Source organism: Silene latifolia, chromosome 4 (genome assembly GCF_048544455.1).
Source record: "Silene latifolia isolate original U9 population chromosome 4, ASM4854445v1, whole genome shotgun sequence".
Taxonomy (NCBI): Eukaryota; Viridiplantae; Streptophyta; class Magnoliopsida; order Caryophyllales; family Caryophyllaceae; genus Silene; species Silene latifolia.
This window is the reverse complement of record NC_133529.1, coordinates 49,456,281-49,463,749: the sequence shown is the minus strand read 5'-3', so window position 1 is coordinate 49,463,749 and position 7,469 is coordinate 49,456,281. Positions and strand designations below refer to the sequence as shown.

Genomic DNA, 7,469 nt, shown 5'->3' with positions numbered 1-7,469 from the left:
TAAGGGATAGTCTTGGGTGCTACTAATTGGAGGGCTTCTATTTTGAAGTCATGAATGTTCATCCATTATTGGAAAGCTCAAGAACTAACAAGAAGGAGATCTTGTTGGTGCCCATTTGACCGAAATTTAGATGGTGAGAAATTGATTTTCTTATCTCTTCTTATTTAGTTTGCATGCATAAGATTTGTAATTAATTTTATGACTAAATTAATTTGAAACATATATGAATATGTTAAATAATGAGATATAGATTTCTAACAACCACATGGTTCACAATTAAATGAAAAAGATTGCATATCACACATATTTATCGGGAGAAGAGAAGAATGATTAGAGGGAACATCATGCATATCATTACTAACATCATTTATCACATTCATGTTTACAAAGGGTGAGTGTGAATAAGAAATACAAGGATTGGAGTCATATCTTAAATCACCACAAGGTTCATAGGAAGATGTTAACTCATGCACAACATTCACATTCAAGGGAGGTGAAATTTGACTCAGGAAAAAGTTTGATGCATCGTAGTGAGGTGGAGAATAAGGTGGTGTACAAGAGGGATTAAAGAAATTCAAGTAATCAACATCACTTATCAAACAATCATTCATGGGGGCTTGGGGAGTATAAGAAGGGCACAAGTCAAAATTATCTCCAAAACCACCACATAACACATAATTTGATGAAGTAACATGCATAGAATCCATTGGGTGAAAGGGAGCATGGTATTGTTGAACATTGTGCATATTATCTTCATTATTCATCACATTCATCAACATGGGAGGTGGGGATGCATATAAAGAACAAGCACAATAATCATTTTCCAAATAACGACATGTATTACAAGAATATGAAAATGAAAATGCATACACATACTTCTCAATTATGGTGGGAGGGTTAACACTTTTGTGTTGAACATTTTGATCATAAGAGGAAGAATCGACCTCAACTTGTGGTTCAATCAATCGTGTCACTCTCCCAAACCCATAATTAGCATCCGTCTTAGCCACTTTCTCAAGCAAAGATCTTGCCTCATCATCACCCAAACTATCAAAGGCACCTCTGGCCGAAGCATTTATCAGTTCTTTAATGGCATGATGCAAATTGTTAAAGAAAGTTTGTGTGATTAGCCAAATTGGGATCCCATGATGAGGGCAAGCTCTCAAAAATTCATATAACCTTTCCCAAGCCTCACATAAATTCTCAAACTCGCCTTGTTGAAAAGTAAAGATCTCATTTCTTAGTTTGGCGGTTTTAGAAGGTGGAAAATATTTGGTAAGAAAGACTTGGGCAAGGTCATCCCAAGTAGAAAATGTGCTAGGAAGGTGAGAATATAACCATCTTTCGGCTTCATCCCCAAGAGTAAGAGGAAAGAGCATGAGTTTTAAAACATGTTCGGAGACACCATTCTTTTTCACCAAAATGCATTTTCTATTAAATCTCTCTAAATGGTCCAACATACTCTCATTTGTTAAACAAAGAAACACATATTTTTGAAATATTTCTGTAATACTACGGATTTATGAGTCTCTGGGTACTCTATCGAGTAGGCCTTACTCTGTCGAGTAAGGGTGAGTTGCGATTTAATATAGGTTTCTGACCTGTTGGGTACTCGATCGAGTAACGTGGGTACTCGATCGAGTAAGGGGGCACTCGATCGAGTACCTTAGCTACTCGATCGAGTAGCCGGTTTACGGGGAGTTATTTCTCGGGTTTTGTTAATTATGCGATTAAGGTATATAATACTTCCGTCATTGTTCTTAAACACTTTTTCAAAACCTAATCCCTGTCAAGAGAGAAAGCAAAGTACGTTCTTCACTTTAATCGCATTGTTAGCAAATCCCGGAGTTTGGAAGGTCGGTTTTCACCTCTCGTTATACCGTTGAGATCCTTGCGTCGAGGGTAAGATCTATGTACCATTTTTATAGTTTTTCCTTAAAGTTGGTTAAACCCTAATATGGGGATTTTGGGGTTTTGTTGTAGATTATGATTGGTAGTGATTATGTGTATGTATGATAGGAGGAGGATTTGTAGAAGAGGCATTTTGATACAGCTATTGAGACCGTCTGATTGTTGTGCTTTCCAGGTAGGGTTTCCCTACTCAGTATTAGTCCCATAATGAGATGATTGTTGATGTGTTGAGATTGATTGATTAATATAGTAATTGTATTGTGACGGTTGTTGATTGTGATTGTTTTTCTCTGGTTCTCGAGATGCGTTCTCGGCTGAGTTGGGTCACTTGCGGGAGTGGCTTCACGCCCTAGTTTCGCCCTTCGTGGAACCCGCCACGGAAGGGGATGTGCACATTAATGGACAGGGTTATCGCTCGTACGATGAGCGGGGCTTAGGTGGGAACGGCTGCGGTCCCCCACTGGCAGGGCTGGTCCAGTGGACAGTCAGTATTGAGATTGATGGGACTGGTGTGATTGTGTGTGTGACGGTGTGAATATCTGTTTATCGTATTGTTGATATAAATATAGATTGTGTGATTAGTACTGACCCCGTGTTGTTGTTTGTAAAACCTGCGGTGATCCATACGGGGATGGTGAGCAGTAATTGAGCAGGTTTGAGTTGAGTCACATGGGATTGCTGGGATGTGCCACTGTCTGACGATAGAAGTCTTCCGCTGTAGCTTTGTAGTTTAATAAACTTTGCATTTAGTTGTTTAGACAGTTGGATTGAGAACTTGTACCCGTATTTTGGGATTTGGCTTTGGTTTGTACTTTTCACTAAAGTTATACTATTAAATGTTGTTTCGTTATTGTCTTATGATTATCATGCCTCGGGTAACCGAGATGGTAGCATCCTTATACCTGAGTGGTCCTGGTAAGGCACTTGGAGTATGGGGGTGTTACAATTTCAACCTAATCCGGATGCAAATGAAGCTCCACATCCTCCCCAATATCAATAGGAGAGGCAAACAAGTTTGAATCGGGTCTACTATGATCATGTAACACCCCCATTTATCCAAGAGCCTTTAGCTAGACATCCCAAATAAATGAGAGCGTTACCATCTCGGTTTCCTGAGGTAGTGAATAACAAAGATAACAAACCAAAGTACTTTATTAAAGTGAACACATGTTTATTACAACTTAAACAAACTAAAACTTAATACAATTTAAATACAACTCGCAACGGAAGACAAACAAGTGACTTAAATAATCTATGTGGTCTAGACTTCTAGGTAGACTGGCCAATCCTCAGGCATTCCCGTAAGCTCCCCAAGTCAGCTAATCTTTAAGACCTGCAATATCTGCTCCCCAATATGGTTCATCAAAGATGTTAACGAATACACTGTCAACCACGAGGTTGAGTAGGATAACCAAAAAAACAATAACAATGCGATACGATAAAAGCTCAAATCAAGACCGTCACACACAAGCACACGGCTCAACCGTGGAACCATCACACGCCTTAACCAAACACGACACCACACGGTGTATTCAATCCGACACCACACGCGTTGTACTGCTCAGGACCATGGCCCACTCCTTACGCCACCATGCCTGTCCGACCATCATACCGTACAGGACCACGGCACTTACACATCCTCGTGCCTGACCGACCAAATAATCTCAGTAGCCATGCCAATCTCAATGTCAATCTTTTTCATACCCAATCAACAACTGAAAACCAACCAACGGTATAATAATATGCTCATAAGACAACAATGATAATAATATGCTCAAGACAAAAATTACGACGATATGCTCAAGACAACAATTGTAACAATAATCCATCTTCCAACAATTCTCCAATTACCAATAAAGTAAAGTCGAGTAGTTAACTTACCTGGCAAGCTGATGGAGCGGGTCGTTGTCCGCCATCAAACACATTTATACCCAACTACTAGCATAGCAAGCAAGTCAGGGTCGATCAACGGGACGGGGGTACTCAAATTGTTCAATCTAATTGTAGTTGTGCTTGGGGTTTGTCACAATTGAAATGGGAATTGATTGATTCTAAACTAATGAAAGCAATGAAAAGTAAGCAATAAAATGAAAGGATGTAAACAAATGATAAAGATACTAGGATGTCATGGGATCATAAGGGAATTCATGGGAGTTGATCATACAAACATGTTCGCAACTAGATGCAATCACTTATTGTTGTGATGGGATCGAGTTAGTGTATATCTTACAATCCCTAAGAAGGTTTGGGTCCCGGAGCCGAGTCGTCTAAACTGTAAAACACCTACAAGTCGACTTAATCCTTCCTATTCAACTCTATGCATGGTCTCATAAGGCCCGAGTTGGTTTATATCTTACAAGCCTCATTGAAGAGATAATAGATGGGTAAAAAATGCAAGGATTCATAGGCTCGCATTTCATCAAACATAACATGTGCATAAGTTGAAATCACAACAAGCAACCAAATTAATTATGAAAACATATTAGATTAAGCATAGATCAATCCCCATGTTTGTTTCCCCTAATTCCCCATTAATCCTAGCTAAAGAACTACTCACTCATGATCAAGTTTAACATGTTAATAAGGTTGTCAATCATACTAACAAACCAAAACATGATGAATAAATGATGTGATTAACAATAATTAAACAAGAGTAAAAGGGATTATACCTATATGAGATGATCCAAATAATAAAGCAAAGAATAATAGAAGAAAACTTGATTGATTGATGAAGAGTTGTCAATTCTCCAATAATAACCCAATAATCTTCAATTACCCAATAATAATAAACTTGAACAATGATTAAGGAAAGACTAATATGTAATTTTTAGAAAGATTAAATGCTAATCTATTCTAATCTACTCCTAATAAAGTCTTAATCTAATCTAAAGAAGCTTAATCTAATCTAAGAGAACTTGGTTCAATTGATTATTACAAATGGAGTATATATAGTGGTACATCATTAGGTTAAGCAAGGGTAGATTAGTGAATAACAATGCTAAGTGTTGAGTAGAGCTTTGCAAGTCCTGAGGGAAATGCGCGGATCCTAGGTCTGGGATGCTCATCCTGAGCTAGGGACGCGCGGATCCTGGGACAGGATCTTCTGAAATGGCAAAGCAGCTCGGGACGCGCGGATTGAGTCTCGGGACGCGCGGATCCTCGGACAGCTTGTCCATTTGAGCTCGGATTGTAAAATGGACGTCATTTCCTCATCCGAACTCCTATTGGAGTGATTCAAAAGCCTAGACCACTTGATTTTTCGACGCCGTTTCATCTAGCATACTTTCAGAGCCAAAAACGAAATCTTGGTTTGGTTCCGAGCAATTTCTTCTTGTAATGGCTTCCTTTTCGTCATCCTTGCTTTTAAGCCTATGATCCTTCGATATATTCTTTATTCCTACATTCTTGGTGATCATTCTTGCTCCTCTTCGTACTAGTCCATCCAAGATAGTCAACAAGCTCCCGAATATGCGCGAGAGACGGGAATTCCGCCTCATTATCTCCTTTCCTATAAGACATATAAAATGCACTAGGAAAGCAAAATAGGAAGGAATTGACGGATAAAATGGCCATGAAATGCTATATTATTATGCAAAATAGGTTCAATTAGGGGACTAAATGTGCGCAATTAAGAGTCACATCACAAGCAAATCCAATTAAGCAGCTTAAAGCAATCCAATAATCAAGCAACCGATTCCAATTATACTTCCTTCACAACTCGTCACCTAACATACATATTATAATCTTTCATTAATTATTAAATATGTTTTTCTATTATTATTTATTGTTTAATTATTTATTATTATTAAAGGATTACAATATTAAACCCGATTATACAAAACCCGAGTCACCCAATTAAAAACCCGACTCAAAACAAAATCAACAACACTCCCTTATACACGACTACCACCCGTGTACACACCCCTTTTTGAACCACCAAACCCGACACCATCAACCACCACTAACACCACCCATCTCCGTCATCACTAGCCTGCCACCCATCGTCACCAAGCACCCCTTAACCACCGGCTAAACAACCACCTACTGTTGGAATATGTGTCCTCCGACAATAATGCGATCACAACTGTCGATCATGATGATCACATGTTTAAATCTCATTTTTAAGAATACATGTGGGATGTAATATTTTACAGTCAATTGGTCCACACATATCGGTAATGATTGGCTGAGTAGAGTTTGACATTACTGTCGTGCGACGGTGGTGATCAGTTGATCCCCTTAGGTCATACCTAAAGGATAACACTCTTAATTGAATATTTAATTGATCGTATGACGATACGAGTTAATTAAATTACTTGAAAATTGACGGACGATTTTGGAAGTAATATTTACGTGTCTCATTGTAATTTGATTAAATAAGATACGGTCTAAGTGATCGAATTGTTTTATTACTTAGATGAAATTATTGTTTACGGAAACAATTGAAACTGAATGAATAATTTATTATAGATACAAGATGTTGTGATTTATAATTGGTAAACCGTTTTGGTACAAGTAATTATGAATTACTAAGTCGATTTTGTACATGACATATTTTTATTAATACGTTGATTTTAATATGTTAAATATGCATGACAATTTTACATGACTTGTGACATGTGACAATTGATAAATTGACAAAGATAAAATGGAACCCATTTTATCTTATATGGACCGAAATAATGGAGGGTGTATGAGGATTAATATTGTGTTTTTATTTTAAATAGGAACATGATTATTACCTCTAGGGACTAGCCTTGCATGCCTATATTCTTGGTTAGAGAATCAAGCCCATGCATAGGGCACCCTCCCCACACCCACCGGTTTTTCCCTCTAAGAGAATCAAATGGGTTCTTTTATTATTCATTCACACAATTCTAATTTTCTAGAAAATTTTTTCTCTAAAAACTTTTTCTCTCTAACAACTTTTCTAAAACCGTTTTTCTAACAAACTTTTTCTTTTCATTTCCATGGCTTCCTTCTAGTTTCTCTTCTCGCCTTCTCCAATGGCGCGAACTAGGGGTCATATTTCTCGCTCTAAGGCCTCCATAGCTCCATCCATGGCGGTGCTTTCTTCTGAATCTCTCATTGAAGAGAATGGTGGTGATTTGGGAGAGTTATCTTTGGCGCCAAATCCTCCGAACACGGTGAATGTCTTGATTGATTCCGCCATTAAAGCAGCTGGAATTTCTCAAACTTCTTCTTTAATTCGGTCTAATGGTCCTACTTCCACCTCCAAAGGTCTTTCTCTTTCGGCTAAATCCCCAATTCAAACTATTAATTGTTCGATTAATTCTATCTCTGTTTTGGATTCTTCTGTGGATAATACTGTTGATAATACTGTTACTCATAATACTGCTACTCATAATCATACGGATACTTCGTGTGAAACTACTACTGTTTTACCTGTTGATAATACTGTTACCGATACAGTTAATGTTCCTACTGCGACTGCTATACCTAATTTGGGTCCTAATTCTTCTAAAAAAATTGGGGAAAAATGGAGTTCAGTGGTTAATAAGTCTCAGAAGTTAGGTATGAATCTTTTTTACTGTGAA

At 37.9% G+C, this 7,469-nt stretch overlaps 1 non-coding gene across 1 annotated transcript; it reads left to right on the top strand.

Annotated features, from left to right (window-relative positions):
* The first annotated feature begins 1,140 nt into the window (after positions 1 to 1,140).
* LOC141654404 (small nucleolar RNA R71) lies at positions 1,141 to 1,247 on the top strand. The gene has a single exon (XR_012547965.1). It is a non-coding gene; the product is annotated as a small nucleolar RNA R71 (small nucleolar RNA).
* The last annotated feature ends 6,222 nt before the right edge of the window (positions 1,248 to 7,469 follow it).